The sequence below is a fragment of the Canis aureus genome, chromosome 13 (assembly GCF_053574225.1).
Source record: "Canis aureus isolate CA01 chromosome 13, VMU_Caureus_v.1.0, whole genome shotgun sequence".
Lineage (NCBI taxonomy): Eukaryota > Metazoa > Chordata > Mammalia > Carnivora > Canidae > Canis > Canis aureus.
The window spans coordinates 43,211,307-43,235,779 of record NC_135623.1 but is presented as its reverse complement, the minus strand read 5'-3'; the positions used below and the strand labels follow the sequence as shown (position 1 = coordinate 43,235,779).

The 24,473-nt window shown below is 40.1% G+C and overlaps 1 long non-coding RNA gene across 1 annotated transcript; it reads left to right on the top strand.

Moving 5' to 3' along the window:
- The first annotated feature begins 1,790 nt into the window (after positions 1–1,790).
- Positions 1,791–6,466, top strand: LOC144281644 (uncharacterized). The gene is made up of 3 exons (XR_013350074.1): positions 1,791–5,247; positions 5,325–5,468; positions 6,338–6,466. It is a non-coding gene; the product is annotated as an uncharacterized LOC144281644 (long non-coding RNA).
- The last annotated feature ends 18,007 nt before the right edge of the window (positions 6,467–24,473 follow it).

The window sequence follows — 24,473 nt, the reverse complement described above, 5'->3', positions numbered from 1 at the left end:
CCCTCAAAACTATAGAACACTTCTGAAAGAAATTGAGGAAGACACAAAGAGATGGAAAAATATTCCATGCTCATGGATTGGCAGAATTAATATTGTGAAAATGTCAATGTTATCCAGGGCAATATACACGTTTAATGCAATCCCTATCAAAATACCATGGACTTTCTTCAGAGAGTTAGAACAAATAATTTTAAGATTTGTGTGGAATCAGAAAAGACCCCGAATAGCCAGGGGAATTTTAAAAAAGAAAACCATATCTGGGGGCATCACAATGCCAGATTTCAGGTTGTACTACAAAGCTGTGGTCATCAAGACAGTGTGGTACTGGCACAAAAACAGACACATAGATCAATGGAACAGAATAGAGAACCCAGAAGTGAACCCTGAACTTTATGGTCAACTAATATTCGATAAAGGAGGAAAGACTATCCACTGGAAGAAAGACAGTCTCTTCAATAAATGGTGCTGGGAAAATTGGACATCCACATGCAGAAGAATGAAACTAGACCACTCTCTTTCACCATACACAAAGATAAACTCAAAATGGATGAAAGATCTAAATGTGAGACAAGATTCCATCAAAATCCTAGAGAAGAACACAGGCAACACCCTTTTTGAACTCGGCCACAGTAACTTCTTGCAAGATACATCCACGAAGGCAAAAGAAACAAAAGCAAAAATGAACTATTGGGACTTCATCAAGATAAGAAGCTTTTGCACAGCAAAGGATACAGTCAACAAAACTAAAAGACAACCTACAGAATGGGAGAAGATATTTGCAAATGACATATCAGATAAAGGGCTAGTTTCCAAGATCTATAAAGAACTTATTAAACTCAACACCAAAGAAACACAATCCAATCATGAAATGGGCAAAAGACATGAACAGAAATCTCACAGAGGAAGACATAGACATGGCCAACATGCATATGAGAATATGCTCTGCATCACTTGCCATCAGGGAAATACAAATCAAAACCACAATGAGATACCACCTCACACCAGTGAGAATGGGGAAAATTAACAAGGCAGGAAACAACAAATGTTGGAGAGGATGCGGAGAAAAGGGAACCCTCTTACACTGTTGGTGAGAATGTGAAATGGTGCAGCCACTCTGGAAAACTGTGTGGAGGTTCCTCAAAGAGTTAAAAATAGACCTGCCCTACGACCCAGCAATTGCACTGTTGGGGATTTACCCCAAAGATACAGATGCAATGAAAGACCGGGACACCTGCACCCCGATGTTTATAGCAGCAATGGCCACGATAGCCAAACTGTGGAAGGAGCCTCGGTGTCCATCGAAAGATGAGTGGATAAAGAAGATGTGGTTTATGTATACAATGGAATATTACTCAGCTATTAGAAATGACAAATACCCACCATTTGTTTCAATGTGGATGGAACTGGAGGGTATTATGCTGAGTGAAGTAAGTCAATCGGAGAAGGACAAACATTATATGTTCTCATTCATTTGGGGAATATAAATAATAGTGAAAGGGAATAGAAGGGAAGGGAGAAGAAATGTGTGGGAAATATCAGAGAGACAGAACGTAAAGACTGCTAACTCTGGGAAACGAACTAGGGGTGGTAGAAGGGGAGGAGGGCGGGGGGGGTGGGAGTGAATGGGTGACGGGCACTGGGGGTTATTCTGTATGTTATTAAATTGAACACCAATAAAAAATAAATTTAAAAAAATAAATAAAAATAAAAAAATAAAAAAATAAAAAGAAAGAAAGGGACAGAGCTGCCACTCATGAGGTAAATAGTAGCTGGGGTTGATGTGGAACCTACAGAATAATATCCTCCTGAGGAGAAGCCTTGTGTCTTTGAAGGACTGACCCCTTTCCCAAGAAAAAAAGTGAGTCTCTTCCATTGAAAGAGTGGTGAGCCTCCCTCCAGCTCATACCCTCGTTAAAAGCTTCCGAAGGCATTTGGGTTATTAGCTATCTTCTGCCCCTTTGGTAGGTGTACCTAGAGGCTCCCAGTGGCTTCAGGGGCCAGAAAAGCTTTCTCCCTGAGTTCCCCCTGGAAGGAACTGATCAGAGATGATAACTTATGTCACTAAAGGGAGTCACATAGTTGTAACAACAAATCCCGGACAAATGAAAATGCTCTTCTCAACTTTTTTTTTTAAAGGTGTTTTAAGGTTTCTAATTCTCCAAACAGTATCTAAACATAGGCAGCGTCTTTTTCCTCCCTAGAGCCACCTAAAATGATTTTTCCTTTAAAATAAATTTCAGGAAGATGTATTAGTCTTCCACTGCTGCATAACAAATTAGCACACGCTTAGCAGCCAAAAACCACACTCATTTATTATCTCATAGTTTCTGTGGATTGGGCATCTGGGTACAGGGTTCTCTTTTCAAGTTCTCACGTGGCTGAACTAAAGGTATTGGCTAGCACAGCGATGAGACAAGAAAAAGAAATGAAAGGCATCCCAATTGGTAAGGAAGAAATAAAACTTTCAGTATTCACAATGACATGACAGTATATATATAAAACCCTAAAGACTCTACCAAAAAACTACTAGAACTGATAAATGAATTCAGTAAGGTCATAGGATACAAAATCAATATACAGAAATTCATTGCATTTCTATATACTGACAATGAAGTAGCAGAAAGGGAAATTAAGAAAGCAGTTCCATTTACAATTGCATCAAAATAGTAAAATATGTAGGAATAAGTTTAACCAAGGAGGCAAAAGACCTATACACTGAAAGTTATAAAACATTGTTGAAAGAAACTGAAGATGACATAAACAAGTAGAAAGATATTCCCTGTTCAAGGATTGAAAGAACAAATATTGTTAAAATGTCCATACTACCCAAAGCAATCTACAGATTTAATGCAATTCCTACCAAAATACCAACATCATTTTTCACAGAACTAAAGCAAATAATCCTAAAAAATCCTAAAATCTGTCTGGAATCACAAAAGAGCTCAAATAGCCAAAGAAATCTTGAAAAAGACAAAACATGAGCTATCACAATTCCAGATTTCAAGATATACTAAAAAGCTATAATAATCAAAAACAGTACAGTACTGGCACAAAAATAGACAAGTAGATCAATGGGAAAAAATAGAGACACCAAAAATATATTTTTATATAGTCAAGTAATTGTCAACAAAGGAGGCAAGAATGTGGAATGGGAGAAAGGCTGTCTTTTCAACAAATGGTTTTGGAAAACCTGGACAGCCACATGCAAAAAAATGAAACTAGACCACTTTCTTGCACAGTACACAAAAATAAACTCAAAATGAATTAAGGACCTAAATGTGAGACCTGAAACCATAAAAATCCTAGGAGAGAACACAGGCAATAACTTCTCTGACATCAGCCATAGCAGCATTTTTCTAGATATGTCTCCTAAGGCAAGGGAAACAAAAACAAAAATAAATTATTGGGACTACATCAAAATAAAAAGTTTCTACACAACTGAGGAAACAATCAACAAAACTATAAAACAACACTTAAACAACTCAATAAAAAAAAAAACCTAAGTAATCCAATTAAAAATGAGCAGAAGGCACGAACAAACATCTCTCCAAAGAAGACATATGGATGGCCAACAGACACATGAAAAGGTGCTCAACATCACTTGTCATCAGGGAAATGCAAATCAAAACCACAATGAGATGCGATCCAACACCCATCAGAATGGCTAAAATCAAAAACTCAAGAAACAACAGGTGTTGGTGAAGATGTGAGGAAAGGGGGGCCCTCATGCACTATTGGTGGGAATACAAACTGGTGCAGCCACTGTGGAAACAGTATGGCATTTCCTCAAAAGATTAAACATAGGATTACAATATGATCTAATAAGTGCATTACTGGGTGTTGGAAAAGAGGAAAATAAACCAAGAAAACATAAAGCTATAGGAATGTGCTAATTTATAGTCATCCAATCCCTATCCAATGTCAACAGTGACTAAAGGCCCAAGGGATCCCTCCTCCTGTCTGGCCTCAAGCTCTCAGCCCTCTCCAGCCTTTCCCTTCTGCTCTTCCACCCCCCTGTGTGAGGAGGATTAAGGGTCAACATTGGAGCTCAGAGGGTCAAGGGCATTTACTGAGGGCCATAGGCAAGAAAGGCCACTGACAGTCAGTGCGTGGGGCCTCTGACCAGCAGCAAGGCAGCAATGAGAAGGGTCACAGAGGCATACCTGGGCTCTGAGCTCAGCTCAGCCACCTGCTCACTTTGTGACCTTCAGGTCTAGTTCCTGAATCTCTGTTTCCTCATCTGTACAATGAACGTCTAAGATTTCCTTCAGAGCGCTGGTAAGCCCTGGGGAGACAATATACATCAAGCGCCTAACACAGCATCCACATGGGAAGAGAAGACAACATAAAACCCACCTGAGGAGCAGTTACTCCCCCAGTTACTGTTTCCCAAAGATCTACCATTATCCAGAAAGGCGCTTGGAACCATGGGATTTGCAGGCCACCCAGAAATCACGACGTTGAACTTTGACACATCTACAGTCTAGCTGAAGGATGAGGCCACTCAGCCAGCAAACAGGTGCACTGTCACGGACAGACGGTGAGTGCAAGTGTTCTCTTGCTCAAGAATGTTTCCCCCAGAACTGGTGAGCCCTTGGCCTCTCCAGGGGTTCGAGCCGAGGCTTCACTTCAGCAGCTGGCCTTGCCATGACTGGCACCTTCCTGATGGCTGGACATGAGGGCCCTGAGGTACCTCCTAGGGAGACACCTACTTCTGGTACCCTCAGGTAGGTACATCCAGATGCCCAGCCAACGGTCATCAATGGCTGCGTTCACTTCTGCAATGTAAAGGTAAATATCAAGTGCCTTAGAGGGCCTGGTGCCACCAGAGCCTGCCATCGGTGCTGGGTTATCTTCCTAGGGCGGCTGTAACAAATCACACAGACTTCGTGGCTTAGGACAATATACATTTATCCTCCTATAGTCCCAGAGGTCAGAAGTCTGAAGCCAATTCCGCTGAGCTAAAAATCACGGCGTCAGCAGGACAGCCTTTATTCTGTGAGCTCTGGGAAGGAATCTCTTTCTTCACTTTTGCCAGCATCTAAAGGCCGTCTGCACTGTTTGGCTCCTGGGTCCTCATCACTCCGACCCCTGCTTCCACCGATCACGTCTCCTTCTTGGACTCTGGCATTCCTGTCTCCCTCTCATAACGTTCTTTGCAATTACACTCGTCTCACCTGGATAATCCAGGACACTCCTCCTTTCTCATGATCCTTAATCACACTTGCAAAAAATCCCTTTTGCCAGGTGAGTGAACATGGTCACAGATTTGGGGGGGATTGAGACGTGGAGATTTTGAAGTGTCATTGCATTGCTCACCACAGGTACCTCTTTTGCTGAGACGGATGCCTGTAAACACTTTCTACCTATCCCATCCCCCAAATGACTCTGAAAAAATGACTCCTCTCTAGACATTTACTTGATCCAGCCTGCAAACAACTTGGGGATCGAAGCACATTTTCATAGAAGTAAGTTTGTTGAAGTTCAGTAAGAAAAAGATGCTATGCTTTCAACATCACAGGAGAATAATTTATTAAAATCTGCTTTTAAATGTAATTGATAGGACACATTTATAAGACATGAAAACAGAACCTATGTTTTAGTAGCACACCAGCACTTTTCACTTCCATTTTTGCCAACTGTGATGATCACTAACACCTATGTGCCTCCTACCCTGTTACTAACTATTCTTTAAATCGGCTTGATATTGCTTTTTTTTTTTTTTTTTGACAGTTCCGTGACAGGCACAAATTATGTGACTGTTACCATGGTAACAAAGGGACAACACCCCCCCACCCCACCCCGCCATAGAGAAAACATTAAGATTAAAATAAAAGGGGGAAGGGATAGTCCAAATTGGCACTAATGAGTCATTGTCCAAGTGTAACTGGGTGTCAACTGGTCAAACTTTGGGAGTTTTTCCAGGACAGACCCCAGAATCAGTCAACCAACAGGGGAAATTGCCTGTAAGAACAAGAATGCTAGTCTCCTGCGAGAAGCAATGGTTCAAAGTTTATAGAACCTTCTACTCTCCCTTACATATGCATCTCTTTTATTTGGATCATCTCCTTTGTTCTTCATCTCCTCCTGCTTTTCCCCCTTCTGAACACATTAGTTACTATGGAAACATTGGTGTGAATGTCAGAAAGCTCAGCTCAGAAATGCTTCATAAAGTCAATTTATAGAATGGTCTGACATTTATCTCATGTTTGGGAAATTTAAAGAATTTGTGATATTCATGACCAGAGATGGGGGTGGGTGGTAAACACTGCGCTATGTATGGATTTTAAAATTTGTTTTATATACACTGGGAAAGCATCAGGTTTTGTCTTTTTAGGGAAGAAGAGCAACAAAAACAGGAGACTGTTTTGGGATTTGAAATTGGATTCATTTTCCATCAGTTCAGGAAGGATTTCTACTCTCTAAGTTTGTAAGGCTGACTGGAATCTCTTGTGTCAAAATAAATGCTTTTCGAAAAAATTACGGTTGGCTTATTTTTTTTAACTTAACAATAAGACAAATGGTATTATCTATAATAATGTTCACATGGCAGCAGCAATATTAGTTAAAGGCACAGAAATGTTACACCCATGCTGTAAAAATTCTTACTTCACTATGGGGAATTTCAGAGTTAGTGCTACCCTGTGGAATAACAATGATAGCAGGTAACGTTTAAAGCACATTTACTATGTGTCAGGACCCAATCTAAGTACTTTCCATGTATTAATTCATGTGATCCTCATTTATTATACTTTTTTACACACAAGAAAACTGAGGCATGGGAGGTTAAAGTAACTCATCCAAGTTAAGTGGTAGAAGTAGATTCACACCAAGGCAATTGGGCCCCAGAGTCTAGATTTTTAACTGTCATGCAAAACTGCTTCTGTATGAAAAAGTAAAACAATACTTAACAACATATCCAGATAGAGAGCTTGGAGTTATCAGTTCTAGACTAAAAAGGTGATCTCGGCATCCACTCGCAGTCTATCCTCTCTGGGGTTATTGCCCAAGGCCTTAAGGTTCACCATGCTGTCATTGAAGATGCAGTGAGTTCCTAATGATTAAGTTTGACAAGGAATTCAGTTTAGAGTTAAATCAGATTTCCGATTTGCAGGCTCTTACAAATTTTGTTACATAAAAAAGAGTAATAATGTGTCACTATGTGATTAGCAATAAAGCTATAAACAGCTGACATTAACTCTACTGCATTCCATCAGAAGAATTACAACAAAAACCCAACCCATCAGCCTGTAGGGCGATGTTTGTTTCTTGCCATCCAATGTTTTCCATACCCTCTAGAAACAACTCCCAGTTTTTGTTTTACAAATTTGTACCTGCTTCATTAATGCACTTGACCCTCCTGTGGCCAAAATGGATCATATGCCCTAGACCCAAGCCAATCAGCACATCTTAGCTACATGACCTCCGTGATTAGTTTGAAGATCCACATGTGACCATATCAGAGGCAAAGAAATGCCAGGAAGATTTTTGCTGGGAATGCTCCAGCAAGAAGGAAGACCTCTTTTCCTTGCCTGGAAGACGTGAGTGTGGCATGAGCTGCTCTAACCATCTTTGCCACCACAAAGTGTTGGCCTAGAGCATACAGAGGCCCTGTAGGCAGAGACACTGAAAACTTTGGAACAAACACCATGTGAAAGATTAAGAAAATTCAGCCAAGTGGCATCATTTGATCTTGTGAATATGGTACTGTTCAAATATGTTGCTAGGCTTTTCAAGGCACTCCTGCCCCTCTACCTGTTGTTTTTTTGTTTGTTTGTTTGTTTTTTTGTTTTTGTTTTTGTTTTTAAAGATCTAAACATATTTGAGCTGGCTTACAACAGAAAAAAGCCTAATAAACAAAACATGAAGCATCCATGTCTTTTGAGGGCAGACACTTTACCTTGTTCGTCAACAAGCAGACACTCCCTATCTGAGATTCCAAAATCCACAACCCTCTGGAAATCCAAAAGTCCTTTTGTAGCTCATTTGGTGACAAAAAAGACATGACCTGCATGGACACGAGGCTACTCGTAGTCCTTACTTATCTCACGTAATGTGAATATTCCTATGTCTTGCTAATCTGAACTGCTAATATGTGTGATTACAAGATGCTGTTGCAGAACCTGCCAGAAGCATCAAACTATCTAAGGTATATAAACTCTTATCTTTACTCAATTTTTTAAAAATTATAAGTTCTTAAACCCAAAGGTTTCAAAGGAAAGACCATGGTATTCTAGTAACAGGGTAAATTGAATGAATAATAGTGCTTAATTTCTGACTAGGTTGGGATCTGAGTTAGCCAAAGATACTGTTGAGAACCACAAGATGAAAGCATCCATCATTCCAAAGTTGTATTGAAAATATGCTTGCCTGACACACGATAGACAGGCCTCAAATCAAATATCAGATTGATAAACATCAGGACAAAGTAAACGTTTCTAAGTTCAGAACAAAAGCAAAAGGAGCCAGGCATCTCAAGGAACAGTATCAACAGCTCTGAGAAGAGTATTTGCAAGAATAGAACCTGTTGCCTGACTCCACACCAAGTCAGGCTATACTGTATGTATTATGAACAGTAATTCCAAAGATGTAAAAGGATTATAATGCTAAATGCATGTGGTTATGACCTTGACTAAATACTGAAGTGCTTATTCTATGTTCACAGGGGCTTTGTTTTAAACCCTTCTTCCTGAGTCACACAGACACACATATCATTGTCCAAAATCTGTCTGCTAGACTTTTCAATTATTCAATCAATAAGGCACTTCTATCCTGCCCCTTCTATTTTTAATCTAAACACATCTGAACTGGCTTACAACAAAAAGAAAATGGTCTAATGGACAAAACAAGAAGCATTTGTGTCCTTTGAGGGTGGATACACATCTTGTTCACTTTGTTCATATGCAAGCAAATATTTCCTTACCTAAGATTCCAACACTCACAAACCTTTGAGTTTTATGTTTTATATATACATATGAAATGTTTACTGGGGGTGCCTGGGTGGCTCAGTGGTTGAGCAGAAGTCTGCCTTTGGCTCAGGTCATGATCCTGGGGTCCTGATATTGAGTCCTGCATCGGGCTTATCCCTCGGCCTATGTCTCTGCCTCTCTCTCTGTGTCTCTCATGAATAAATAAATAAAATCTTTTTTAAAGTGTTTTTTACTTTTCATTTGACTGCAGCCAGAAAACTATCATGCTATGTGATATCAAAAAGAATACTAGCAACTAATTAAACATAATCTTCAAAGTAGAAAACTCTGAGGTCATGACTCATCTGTTTGCTTCTTTATATCCAGGATCTAAAATAGTGATTAGTACACAGTAGGTGCTTAAGATGTACTTTATTAATAAATGAAATACGCACTACCTTCTGACACCTCTGTCATCTGACAACACTGACAACTGGTTGGTGGGACAGCTGACAGGAGGAGGGGAAATCAAGAGAAGAAAAGCCCACAAGGGTGGTGACATCACTAATATAGGGAGAAATACTGTCCATGGGCCTCACATCCATTGTAGAAAAGCCAATGGAGATCAATGATCTGTAAGGTGCCTGCTGGCCCTATGATTACCTAGTTTTGCTGCAGGAAAGGAAAATCTAAAAGGGTACAAATAGAAGTCTAGATAACTTGAAATACAAACTAATAAAGCATAGAGTCATCTCTAAATATGGAGGAGACTCTTGAAATTTTAAACTTCATAGATGTGAAAAAATTCTGCATCAAGCATTTTATTACACCTAAAAGATGGTACAGTTGTGAAAAATAGTCCAGCTCAAGATGACCCACACCCTGCTCTGAGAAATATTAAACTTCTACCTTCCTGTTAATAATACTGCTAACATCCAAACCACCAAGGTGTAAGAGTCCACCCAAACCCAGCACGTTGTCAAATTTTACTACGTCTAGGACCTAGTGCTAATCCAACCTATCTTTCCCATGAGAATAGATAACTCCCCCGCCCCTTCATTCCAGGTTCTCCTCCAACCTTCCTTGCATCCAACTGCCAGATGAATTCTCCTAACAAAAAAACTTGGATCCCATCACTGTTTTAAAGCCTCCAACAGCTCCTGGTTAGTTTCAACAGCATGTCACTAACCTTCATGATCAAACCACATGGTCTGAGTTTCTAAGTCTAGCTCCTGCTTTCCGATCTCCAGTCCAGCACTCTCCTCTACCTGTCCTTCAAAATGTTACAGCTCATCTTGATCCATATCATTTTCATTACCTAAAATTGTGCAATTCAATGGCATGGAGTACATTCACAATGTTAGCACAACCCTCGCCCTCGCATCTAGTTCCAGAAATTCATCATCATCTCCAGAAACCCCAGACCTGTTTTCCCCCACTCCCTGGCCCCTGGCAACCACTAATCTGCTTTCCATCTCTATGGGCTTGTCTATTTTGGATATTCCATGGAAATGGAATCTTACAACATGCGGTCCTTTGTGTCTGGCTTCTTTCACTCAGCATAATGTCTTCAAGATTCATCCATGCTGTAGTATGTGTCAGTTCTTCATTCCTTTGTGCGGCTGTAAAATATTCCACTGTATAGTTATACCACATTTTATTTACCTATTACCGATAGACATTTCGATTATTTTCATCTTTTAGCTATTATGAGTAAATGTTGTTATGAATATTAGTGTACAAGTTTTTGCTTGAATACTTTCTTTTTTCATTTCTTTTGTATACATACCTAGGAGTGGAATTGTTAGGTCATATGGTATTACTTGTGTCACTAACTGAGGAACGTCTAAAATGCTCTCCATAACAGCTGCACCATTTCATATTCTTACCAGCAGTGTACGAGGATTCTAATTTCTTTACATCCTGTCAACATTTATTTTTGTTTTGTTTTGTTTTGTTTTTTATTATGGCCATCCGGGGCACCTGGGTGGTTCAGTGATTGAGCATCTGCCTTCAGGTCAGGTCCTGATCCTGGGGTGCTAGGATCAATTTCCACATCAGGCTCCCCGCAAGGAGCCTGCTTCTCCCTCTGCCTGTGTCTCTGCCTCTATGTATCTCTCATGAATAAATAAATAAAATATTTTTAAATAAATAAATAAACAAACAAAATCATGGCCATCCTCTTTGTGGTATTGATTTGCATTTGCCTAATGACTAATGATGTTGAGCACCTTTTTGTGTATTTTTTAACTGTTTACATATCTTGTTTGGGAAAAAAAAAGTCTACTCCAGTCCTTTTCCCACTTTTAAATGGGAAAAAGTGGTCTTTTTTGTTGTAAGAGTTCTTGATATATTCTAAATACTAGACCCTTAATAGCTATATAATTTGCGAATGTTTTCTCCCATTCTGTAGGTTGACTTTTTACTCTCTTGATACTGTTCTTTGATATACAAACATTTTTAACTTTGATGAAGTCCACATTATTCTTTTCTGTTGTTGCTTTTGTTCTGGTGTTATGTTTAAGACATCATTTTTTTAAAAAAATTATTGCCAAATCCAAAGCTATGAAGGTTTGTCCCTGCATTTTCTTTTAGAGTTTTATTTTATTTTATTTTATTTATTTATTTATTTATTTATGATAGTCACAGAGAGAGAGAGGCAGAGAGAGAAGCAGGCTCCATGCACCGGGAGCCCGATGTGGGACTCGATCCTGGGTCTCCAGGATTGCGCCCTGGGCCAAAGGCAGGCGCCAAACCGCTGCACCACCCAGGGATCCCCTCTTTTAGAGTTTTAAAGTTTAGCTCTTAAATTTAGGTCTTTTGAATTTTCTTTTTTTTTTTGTTTCATAGTAACTATTATCACTTTATTTAAAGGATCTAATATAAATAATCAAGGTTTATGTATTATATTTATTTGATTATATGTTTCTTTTTTTTTATTGGTGTTTAATTTTTTTTTAATTTATTTTTTATTGGTGTTCAATTTAATAACATACAGAATAACACCCAGTGCCCGTCACCCATTCACTCCCACCCCCCGCCCTCCTCCCCTTCTACCACCCCTAGTTCGTTTCCCAGAGTTAGCAGTCTTTACGTTCTGTCTCCCTTTCTGATATTTCCCACACATTTCTTCCCCCTTCCCTTATATTCCCTTTCACTATTATTTATATTCCCCAAATGAATGAGAACATATAATGTTTGTCCTTCTCCGACTGACTTACTTCACTCAGCATAATACCCTCCAGTTCCATCCACGTTGAAGCAAATGGTGGGTATTTGTCATTTCTAATAGCTGAGTAATATTCCATTGTATACATAAACCACATCTTCTTTATCCATTCATCTTTCGTTGGACACCGAGGCTCCTTCCACAGTTTGGCTATCGTGGCCATTGCTGCTATAAACATCGGGGTGCAGGTGTCCCGGCGTTTCATTGCATCTGTATCTTTGGGGTAAATCCCCAACAGTGCAATTGCTGGGTCGTAGGGCAGGTATATTTTTAACTGTTTGAGGAACCTCCACACAGTTTTCCAGAGTGGCTGCACCAGTTCACATTCCCATCAACAGTGTAAGAGGGTTCCCTTTTCTCCGCATCCTCTCCAACATTTGTTGTTTCCTGCCTTGTTAATTTTCCCCATTCTCACTGGTGTGAGGTGGTATCTCATTGTAGTTTTGATTTGTATTTCCCTGATGGCAAGTGATGCAGAACATTTTCTCATATGCATGTTGGCCATGTCTATGTCTTCCTCTGTGAGATTTCTGTTCATGTCTTTTGCCCATTTCATGATTGGATTGTTTGTTTCTTTGGTGTTGAGTTTAATAAGTTCTTTATAGATCTTGGAAACTAGCCCTTTATCTGATATGTCATTTGCAAATATCTTCTCCCATTCTGTAGGTTGTCTTTTAGTTTTGTTGACTGTATCTTTTGCTGTGCAAAAGCTTCTTATCTTGATGAAGTCCCAATAGTTCATTTTTGCTTTTGTTTCTTTTGCCTTCGTGGATGTATCTTGCAAGAAGTTACTGTGGCCGAGTTCAAAAAGGGTGTTGCCTGTGTTCTTCTCTAGGATTTTGATGGAATCTTGTCTCACATTTAGATCTTTCATCCATTTTGAGTTTATCTTTGTGTATGGTGAAAGAGAGTGGTCTAGTTTCATTCTTCTGCATGTGGATGTCCAATTTTCCCAGCACCATTTATTGAAGAGACTGTCTTTCTTCCAATGGATAGTCTTTCCTCCTTTATCGAATATTAGTTGCCCATAAAGTTCAGGGTCCACTTTTGGATTCTCTTTTCTGTTCCACTGATCTATGTGTCTGTTTTTGTGCCAGTACCACACTGTCTTGATGACCACAGCTTTGTAGTACAACCTGAAATCTGGCATTGTGATGCCCCCAGATATGGTTTTCTTTTTTAAAATTCCCCTGGCTATTCGGGGTCTTTTCTGATTCCACACAAATCTTAAAATTATTTGTTCTAACTCTCTGAAGAAAGTCCATGGTATTTTGATAGGGATTGCATTAAACGTGTATATTGCCCTGGGTAACATTGACATTTTCACAATATTAATTCTGCCAATCCATGAGCATGGAATATTTTTCCATCTCTTTGTGTCTTCCTCAATTTCTTTCAGAAGTGTTCTATAGTTTTGAGGGTATAGATCCTTTACATCTTTGGTTAGGTTTATTCCTAGGTATCTTATGCTTTTGGGTGCAATTGTAAATGGGATTGACTCCTTAATTTCTCTTTCTTCAGTCTCATTGTCAGTGTATAGAAATGCCACTGACTTCTGGGTATTGATTTTGTATCCTGCCACGCTACCGAATTGCTGTATGAGTTCTAGCAATCTTGGGGTGGAGACTTTTGGGTTTTCTATGTAGAGTATCATGTCATCGGCGAAGAGGGAGAGTTTGACTTCTTCTTTGCCAATTTGAATGCCTTTAATGTCTTTTTGTTGTCTGATTGCTGAGGCTAGGACTTCCAGTACTATGTTGAACAGCAGTGGTGAGAGTGGACATCCCTGTCTTGTTCCTGATCTTAGGGGAAAGGCTCCCAGTGCTTCCCCATTGAGAATGATATTTGCTGTGGGCTTTTCATAGATGGCTTTTAAGATGTCGAGGAATGTTCCCTCTATCCCTACACTCTGAAGAGTTTTGATCAGGAATGGATGCTGTATTTTGTCAAATGCTTTCTCTGTATCTATGGAGAGGATCATATGGTTCTCGGTTTTTCTCTTGCTGATATGATGAATCACATTGATTGTTTTACGAGTGTTGAACCAGCCTTGTGTCCTGGGGATAAATCCTACTTGGTCATGGTGAATAATTTTCTTAATGTATTGTTGGATCCTATTGGCTAGTATCTTGTTAAGAATTTTTGCATCCATGTTCATCAGGGATATTGGTCTGTAATTCTCCTTTTTGGTGGGTCTTTGTCTGGTTTTGGAATTAAGGTGATGCTGGCCTCATAGAATGAATTTGGAAGTACTCCATCTCTTTCTATCTTTCCAAACAGCTTTAGGAGAATAGGTATGATTTCTTCTTTAAACGTTTGATAAAATTCCCCTGGGAAGCCATCTGGCCCTGGACTCTTGTGTCTTGGGAGGTTTTTGATGACTGCTTCAGTTTCCTCCCTGGTTATTGGCCTGTTCAGGTTTTCTATTTCTTCCTGTTCCAGTTTTGGTAGTTTGTGGCTTTCCAGGAATGCGTCCATTTCTTCTAGATTGCCTAATTTATTGGTGTATAGCTGTTCATAATATGTTTTTAAAATCGTTTGTATTTCCTTGGTGTTGGTAGTGATCTCTCCTTTCTCATTCATGATTTTATTAATTTGAGTCTTCTCTCTCTTCTTTTTAATAAGGCTGGCTAATGGTTTATCTATCTTATTAATTCTTTCAAAGAACCAACTCCTGGTTCTGTTGATCTGTTCCACAGTTCTTCTGGTCTCGATTTCGTTGAGTTCTGCTCGAATCTTTATTAACTCCCTTCTTCTCTTGGGTGTAGGATTTATTTGCTGTTTTTTCTCTAGCTCCTTTATGTGTAAGGTTAGCTTTTGTATTTGAGTTCTTTCCAGTTTTTGAATGGATGCTTGTATTGCGATGTATTTCCCCCTTAGGACTGCTTTTGCTGCATCCCAAAGATTTTGAACGGTTGTATCTTCATTGTCATTAGTTTCCATGAATCATTTTAATTCTTCCTTAATTTCCTGGTTGACCCTTTTATCTTTTAGCAGGATGGTCCTTAACCTCCACGTGTTTGAGGTCCTTCCAAACTTCTTGTTGTGATTTAGTTCTAATTTCAAGGCATTAAGGTCCGAGAATATGCAGGGGACGATCCCAATCTTTTGGTATCGGTTCAGACCCGATTTGTGTCCCAATATGTGGTCTATTCTGGAGAAAGTTCCATGTGCACTGGAGAAGAATGTGTATTCAGTTGAGTTTGGATGTAAAGTTCTGTAGATATCTGTGAAATCCATCTGGTCCAGTGTATCATTTAAAGCTCTCGTTTCTTTGGAGATGTTGTGCTTAGAAGACCTATCGAGTATAGAAAGAGCTAGATTGAAGTCACCAAGTATAAGCGTATTATTATCTAAGTATTTCTTCACTTTGGTTAATAATTGATTTATATATTTGGCAGCTCCCACATTCGGAGCATATATATTGAGGATTGTTAAGTCCTCTTGTTGAATAGATCCTTTAAGTATGATATAGTGTCCCTCTTCAGCTCTCACTACAGTCTTTGGGGTAAATTTTAGTTTATCTGATATAAGGATGGCTACCCCTGCTTTCTTTTGAGGACCATTTGAATGGTAAATGGTTCTCCAACCTTTTATTTTCAGGCTGTAGGTGTCCTTCTGTCTAAAATGAGTCTCTTGTAGACAGCAAATAGATGGGTCCTGCTTTTTTATCCAGTCTGACACCCTGCGCCTTTTGATGAGGTCATTAAGCCCGTTCACATTCAGAGTTACTATTGAGAGATATGAGTTTAGTGTCATCATGATATCTATTCAGTCTTTGTTTTTGTGAACTGTTCCACTGAACTTCTTCTTAAAGGGGAATTTTAAGAGTCCCCCTTAAAATTTCTTGCAGAGCTGGTTTGGAGGTCACATATTCCTTTAGTTGATGCCTGTCTTGGAAGCTCTTTATCTCTCCTTCCATTTGGAATGAGAGCCTTGCTGGATAAAGTATTCTTGGTTGCATGTTCTTCTCATTTAGGACCCTGAATATATCCTGCCAGCCCTTTCTGGCCTGCCAGGTCTCTGTGGAGAGGTCTGCTGTTACCCTAATACTCCTCCCCATAAAAGTCAGGGATTTCTTGTCTCTTGCTGCTTTAAAGATCTTCTCCTTATCTTTGGAATTTGCAAGCTTCACAATTAAATGTCGAGGTGTTGAATGGTTTTTATTGATTTTAGGGGGGGGATCTCTCTATTTCCTGGATCTGAATGCCTGTTTCCCTTCCCAGATTAGGAAAGTTTTCAGCTAGAATTTGTTCAAATACATATTCTGGCCCTCTGTCCCTTTCGGTGCCCTCGGGAACCCCAATTAAACGTAGGTTTTTCTTCCTCAGGCTGTCGTTTATTTCCCTTAATCTATCTTCATGGTCTTTTAATTGTTTGTCTCTTTTTTCCTCAGTTTCCCTCTTTGCTATCAACTTGTCTTCTAGGTCACTCACTCGTTCTTCTACCTCGTTAACCCTCGTCGTTAGGACTTCTAGTTTGGATTGCATCTCATTCAATTGATTTTTAATTTCTGCCTGATTAGCTCTAAATTCTGCAGTCATGAAGTCTCTTGAGTCCTTTATACTTTTTTCTAGAGCCACCAGTAGCTGTATAATAGTGCTTCTGAATTGGCTTTCTGACATTGAATTGTAATCCAGATTTTGTAACTCTGTGGGAGAGAGGACTGTTTCTGATTCTTTCTTTTGAGGTGAGGTTTTCCTTCTAGTCATTTTGCTCAGTGCAGAGTGGCCAAAAGCAAGTTGTATTGGGAAAAAGAGAAAAAGAGAGGAGAGAAAGAAGGAAAGAAAAGAGAAAGAGAAAAAAAGGGAAGAGAAAAAAAAACGAAAGAAAAAAAAAGAAGAAAAAGAGAAAGAAAAAGAAAGGAGAAAAAAAAGGGGGGTGGGGGAGGGAAACAAATCAAAAAGCAAAACAAAACAAAACAAAAAAACAAAACAACCCCCCCCCCCAAAAAAAAAAAAAGAACCACAGGGGAGTATCTTCTGATTCTGTGTTCTTTAAGTCCCTTGGCTTCTCCTGGAAGTTGTCAGTCTAGCTGGTGTTCTGGGGGAGGGGCCTGTTGTGCTGATTTTCAGGTGTGAGCACTTCGGGGAGCTGCTGTGCCCCTGCCTGGTGCAGGGCTCAGAGGGGGTTGTTTACCCCGTGAGGCCGCAGGAGGAACAGCCCCAGTGGCGGGGCAGCTCTGGAAACCTGGATTCAGCTCCGGCAGGAACTCCGTCTGCAGGGCCTGGAGGCTCCGGGGCGGGGCCGCTGATCTGCTCAGCTCGGGGCAGGAGCGTCCTCGCTGTCCTGGGCCCTCCCGGCCTCTGCCTGTCCCGGGGGAGGCGGGATCCTGGGCTGTGTCCCGGCGCTCCGTGCTCCGGGGCCTGCGCTGGTGGATTCGTGCTCCCGGGCCGCGCAACCCCCTCCGCGGAGCCGCCGCCCGAGCCCCCCCGAGCTGCTCCCGCCCCGCAGCCCCCTCCGCGGAGCCGCCGCCCGAGCCCCTCCGAGCTGCTCCGGGTCCCGCCGTGCGCGCTGCAGCCCTTAGGGAGCTCGGCGCACTCTCCTGGGCGCGCAGTTGCTCTGTTACTGTCCCGGGGATCCCGAGGGCATCCCTGCCCTCCTGGGTCTTGCTCCACCTCCCTGCGAGGCCCTTTCCGCCCGGGAAGGTCGGTGCAGCTCCTGCGTCTCCGGGACGGGGCTCTCCTGTCCTGGGGACACTCGCCCTGGCCTCAGCCCGGCTCCTCGCGGGCCCCTCCCCCTTGGAGGCCTTTGTGTCTTTATTTCTTTTTCCCCGTCTTCCTACCTTGATAGAAGCGCGAACTCTTCTCACTGTTGCATTCCAGCTGGTCTCTCTTTAAATCCCAGGCCGAATTCATAGATTTTCAGGATAATTTGAAGGTTTTCTAGGTAGTTTAGTGGAGACAGGTGATTTGGAGACCCTACTCTTCCGCCATCTTGCTCCTCCTCCTCCTTTTGAATTTTCATTTTGAGTTACTTCGGTAAATGATGTGAGGTAAGGGTTCAAAATCATCTTTTGCGTAGATAACCAGTTGTCCCAGCACCATTTGTTGAAGAGTTTGTTCTTTCCTCCATTGACTGGTCTTGGCATCTTTGTCAAAAATAAGCTAAGCATAGACACACAGGAACTCTTATTATCTTTTACACAGATTTATCCTCTGAGCTCAGGACCCATACGTATCCATAAGGCCATTCAACATATCAACCCTTACATTCCCAAAGCAGACTTCATGGTCTCCTACCTCTCCATGACTGCTCATGTTCCACTGTTCTTTCTGGGTACCACCATTCATCTAGCCATGGAAGTTAGAAACATTTCCTTCTCCTTCAGTCTCCATATCCAATTCCCATCAACTGAGTCTTTATAATAAATCTAGAATCTGCCCAGTTCTTTCAAGCTCCTCTGTCATTCCCTAGATCAAGTTACTAGGGCCTAATCCCTGTACCATTAAAGGTCTCCTAAATAGACTCAGATCTCTGCATTCATTTTTATACTCTTTTGGTCTACTATTCAGGGATTTAAAAAAAAAAAAAGACAAATCAAATCATGTCTCTCTCTCTCTCACTCTCCTATCCCCACTCCAAGCCCACCTTATTTAAAATTTTTCAATTTCCTCCCATTATTCATAGGATAAAGACCAAAATGGCATATACGATTTAGCAAGACCTGATTCTGAATTTCCTCTCCAGCCTGATTATGTACCATTCTTGAACCTTCAAATAAGTCACTCTACTCAAACTTCAGGTCTCCCTTCAAATGTCACATACGTAAGTGCCCTTTGCTAAATCAGACCTCCTTGCTAATTGTTACTATAGTGTACTATACATTTCCTTCATAGAGCTCTTCACAATTTGAAATTATGCATATGTGAAATTATTTAGGTCTCTTCCAATGCTAGATTTAAAGCTCCATGAAGTCTACTTTATCTAGCCTGGAAATGTCAAAATCTTCCATCATCTGTTCCTAGTAGACTTATTCACAACTATTCTTCACATTCTCATCCTCATATTCTAACAAAATCCTATAAAAATTCTGTCACTGTATTCTGTTCACACTGTGGTTTCCTATTTCCTCTTAATTTTTTTCCCACAATTGTTTTGTTATTAGTGTAGCACATTTTCATTCTTCACTCATTCTTCTAAGTTTAATTTATGAAGTATCTATTATATATCAAGGCCTGCACTGGAAATGTAGGACTAAAGATACAAAACAGAGAAAGTCATGGTTTCTGACTCAGAGAAAGCAAGAAGACAGGCCTGTAAACAAAGAGCTACCACACCCCCAGATAAAAGTTGATAGGAAAGGGACTTCTGAAAATTATCATGAGAACAGAGATTTTTCTTCCTGAGAAAAATTGTCAGAGCTCCACAATAGGATGTATAATTATAGCTGGTCTTGAAAGATGAGTAAGGGCAGAAAGAAGTTTTTAGGGATAAGCATTTATACAATGATAAGTCATGATGAAGGGAGGTGGCATGTTTGCAAGTAGCAAGTGGCCCAAGTTGTCTGGCGCATAGGGTTTACAAAAGCTAAGGTGTCCAAACCAAAAGTCTTGCCTTTATATTTCAGATGCAGCTGACAAACACAGTCATAAACAACTGTCCCTTTCCCCTACTTCATTAAAAAGTGTAACTTTCTAATAAAACATTAGAATGAGAAATATTTTGTAAGATAAAACTCTGGTGGAAAGATTCTATGGTGGCTGCAATGAATCCTGTCCCCTGATATATAATCTTGTAAAATCCCTTGCCCTTGAGTGTGAATGGAACTTGTGACTTTGAGCAGAAACAATACAGTGAAGGTGAATAAATTTTGCCAATGAAATTAAGGTCCTTAATCTGTTTATTTTGACTAATTAAAAGATTATTCAGGTTGGGGGGGGGGGCTGACTCATTCAAGTGAAATCCCACAAAAGAAAGACTGCATCCTCCCTAAAGCAAGAAACTCCACTTGTAAGGAGATGAAGTAACCAGCCATGTTGGAAAAGCCAACAAAGAACTCCTGGCAGCCTATAGTGGACAGCCAGCAAAAAACTAGGTAGGGCCTGTCATGCAACCACAAGGAAATGAATTCTACCAACAACCTTAATGACTTTGGAAGTAATGCAGCCCTAGCCAACACCTTGACAACAGCCCTATGGACAATGAGTAGAGAATCCAGTTGTGTCACACCAGACTCTGGACCTAGAAAAACTGTGTGATAATGAATGTGATTGTTCAAAGCTGCTAAACTGTGGAAATCTGTTACACAGAAATAGAAATCTAACAAGCTTTTAACTTAGCAAGATGTTTTGTCGTATTTTTACACTTTTGTCAAAATAGCTTAAATATCTAAAGGGACAATCAAAACAATAGACAGGTTAGAACAAAATTGAATGGATTTCTAACCAGCTCCCCAGTAAAGGGAAGTGATGAGTGAAGCTTCAATCTGACTTGCTCTACTTTACAATAGGATATGTAACTTGCTTGCTCAGACTTTCATTCTTCTGGTTTCTTTAGCTTCGAGGAACCAGTTGCTCTCAGATGAAGGAAAAAACAAAATGCAGAAACATAGCAGCCTTGAGAATCAAAGCACAACCATAAAGAAATAAATGGAGGGATCTCTGGGTGGCTCAGTGATTGAGCATCTGCCTTTGGCTCAGGTCATAATCCTGGGGTCCTGGGATCGAGTCCCACATCAAGCTCTTTGCAGGGAGCTTACTTCTCACTCTGCCTGTGTCTCTGCCTTTCTGTGTGTCTCTCATGAACAAATGAATAAATCCTTTAAAAAAGGAAAGAAACAAATGGAAAAGCACCCTTACTACATAATACACAGCAGCACATAAATAGTCCACAGACTGTTCTGCCCCAGTGGCTCCCTTGCTTCTGCTGTTTGAGTCAGTATCTTCCCCTAGGAATAATTGTATAATAGGGAGTGGATGACCCAGCATCAGATGAGTCATTACTATGACTTATATGGTCAGTTTTTATAAAATAAAAGCAAAGAAGGGATCCAGAGCATCTATAATAATTTAAAATGAAAACATTATACTTCAAGTTGTAGAAGATGGCATAAAATGCTGTTCATCTTATAAATTCACAAGTAACATAATAAACATTATGATATAAAATATAACTTTATAGCATCACCGTAAAAATATAACTAATACAATAGACCTGAGAAATATAATAGCACTTCATTTTACATAATTTTGTTAAGAAAAACCTAGAAAGGATAATTAGAAACCTATATCATTTGTGAAAATAGAACTAAAATTCTGAAATAAAATACCAGGAAAAAAGATGCAACAGTAAGCATACAAAGAAAGCAATCCTTCCTAACCATGTAGAACATACCCCCAAATATAGGTTAGTATTCAAAAGTAAATCATTGCAACTTGCATCTACAGGTTAAAAAGGGGGATAAAACTCAATAGATGCTGGAAACTAGTGAATTTATGCTCATACCTTTAATGTTTAAAACTCTTTGAAAACTAGGGCTAATGGGATAATTATTAAGCATAAAAAGCCTTTTCAAACCACCAAATGTTTAACAGGAACTTCTATATGCATTCCAGTTTAAATCCACTATTTTTGGTCAAGCTTTGATTATTTCACCTTCTAAATAGTCCTCAAATCTTTCAATGGGTCAGGCTTTCAGTATTTACCTGAATGACTAAGCAGTTCTCCTAAATGACATCTGCTATGGTCTGAATGTTCGTGTCCTCCCAAAATTCATATGTTGAAATCCGAAACCCCCAAAGTAATAATATTAGAAAGTAGGGCCTTTGAAGGTAATTTGGTATTGAGGGCAGAGCCCTCATGAACAGGATCAGTGTGCTTATTTAAAAAAAAAAAAAAAAAAAGCCCCAAAAGAAATCCCTCAACCCTCTGGCAATGGCCATGTGAAACAGAGTCCTCATAGTCATCTATGAGAAAGAGGGCCCCCATCAGATATCAAATCTGCCAGCACCTTTAGCCAAGACTTCCCAACTTCCAGACTGTGAAAATATATTTCAGTTGTTGCTAAGCCACCCAGTCATGGCATTCTGTTACAGTAGCCAGAACAGAGTAAGACAACATCACTGTCCTTGGCCTGATTCCTCTCAAAATATTCCCCTCATTGCGGTCAGAATTATCTTTCTAAGTTTGATCATGTCATATCCTTGATTAAAACCCTTTATTCCAGGGTATCTCGGTGGCTCAGTTGGCTAGGCATCTGCCTTTGGCTCAGGTGATCCTGGGATCAAGTTCCATGTAGGGCTCCTCTCCCCCTCCTATCCCCCCCCCCAATAATAAATAAATAAAATCTTTAAAAGTAAATAAGTAAGCAAATAAGTAAATAAATAAATCCCTTTATTGGTTCATCTTCATCCTCAAAAGAAAAATCTAGTGCCTGGGCATGCACCCAAGGCTCTTGGTGATCTGATTGCACTAATGTTTGCAACCTACCTCCTGCCTCCCTGTCTGGTCCTTGTAGGTCCTGTGCATGTTCTTTCCAGCCTCCTGCCTGAGGCACTACCCCCTCCCTCTTCTCTAGAGGTATTTCAACTCGTTTTTAATCCCCAGATCAGGTCTTTTACCTCCCAATTTACCTCCTATGAACTTCCTTCCTCCAGGAAGCTTTCCCAGGTACCACACTACCTCTTAGATTACAGCCAATGCCCCTGTCAGCTGCTCCTCCACAGTGCCATGCAGATATCCATTCCCTACTCCTGCCACGTGATTATCCCATTTAGATACGTCTGTTCTACTTGATGACTGTGTTCCTCAGTGATGCTCAGTGCTTAGCACACAGAAGGTACCGACTGCTCACTGAAAGGAAGAATGATTTAAAAATTGAGACAAAGGAGCAAAGGTGACCTGTATTGGTTGGAATACCTCTACAGAAACACAGGCTAGAATGGAATCTTCTGTGGGAGTTAATTGCCCAGACCAGATGAAAATGCCTGCTTCTCCCTCTGCCTGTGTCTCTGCCTCTATCTCTGTGTCTCTCATGAATAAAATCTTTATTTTAAAAATGCCTGGAAGTATGATCTACCACCAATCCTAAAAGAAACTGCCACAGTCAACCTTCCAGATCTGAAATATCCTATAGACCTGCTTATTATCACCTTACACCCACACTCAGAGGATGTGCTGTTTCCCCTTTAAACGAAAAAAAAAAAAAAAAAAAAAAACAAGCCTTATGTACAAAATGAAATGCTAACAAAGCTAAAAATGGTGGTGTCTGCATACAGTCTAACAAGAAGGGGACGGACAGAGAAAGTCTCCCCTCACTCCATAATCTTTAGGAGAGTGTCTCTGTTTCTTGGATGAGTTCTACACTCTTAGCCTTGTCTTATAAGCCTTTCCTGATCTGCCCCACCTAACTCTTCAATCTTCACTTTGCACAGCCTTGGTGTGGTTCAGGTTCCAGCAGTTCCTCCTATTAGACAACTTTTTTCTTTGCCAAGGTCAGTAACTTTGTTATTTAAAGAGAGTTCAATAACTATGGCAATATTTAGACATCCAGATATTTTTCAGCTTCATTTTGGCAGATAAAGATTTACTGTGATGATCATTATAAAAATGAAAAATAAAATGTTTTCTCATTTCACTAGTATTCAAATAATAGAGTAGGTGTCTTTTGACATAAGATGTGCTTCAAATAAATTCTGGCAAGTTCAATTTGTCTGAATGGAAAATGAAGCATCATTGATTTTTGACATTTTAATTTTAAGTGAGCTGGTTGTCAGATTTCACTTGAAAATGACCCACAATATCTGCATCAAGGGCATATCAACTATCTTCACCCATTCTTGTCATTGTTCTATGTTCATAAATTTATCCTACTATGTAAGTGCTATTATTTGACATGTGTGAGGAAGAATCATCGTTACTCACATTTCCAGTTTATTGCAAATATAACAAAAACACCACACAGAAATTAATATAACAATCCCTACACGGGTTCCATTGTTCAACAATAAGATTAGAAATGATATTGAATCTCTACAGAGGTCATAGCATCATACTAGATGTTGCATCCACAGAGAGGAATAAGAAATGGCCTCTCTCCCACTGGGGAGAGAAACCTGGAGATAAAATGATCCTCATTCTGTGTAAGATGTATAATAATAGGAAATGAATTTTCAGGTGCACAGAGGAGAATATGATTGCTTTTAAGGGGCTTAAAAATATCACAAAGAGGTGACACATGAGAAGTGTCCTGAAGGATCTGTAGGAGCTTGTCAGGCAGAAGGAACTGTGAAGGTAATTGCCCAGAGTTATGAAATGGCCTGGCACTTGCTGGGACCTGAGACTGAAGTATCAGGGGCAGGGTGTGTGGAGTAGTAAGAGACAAGTCTTCAAGG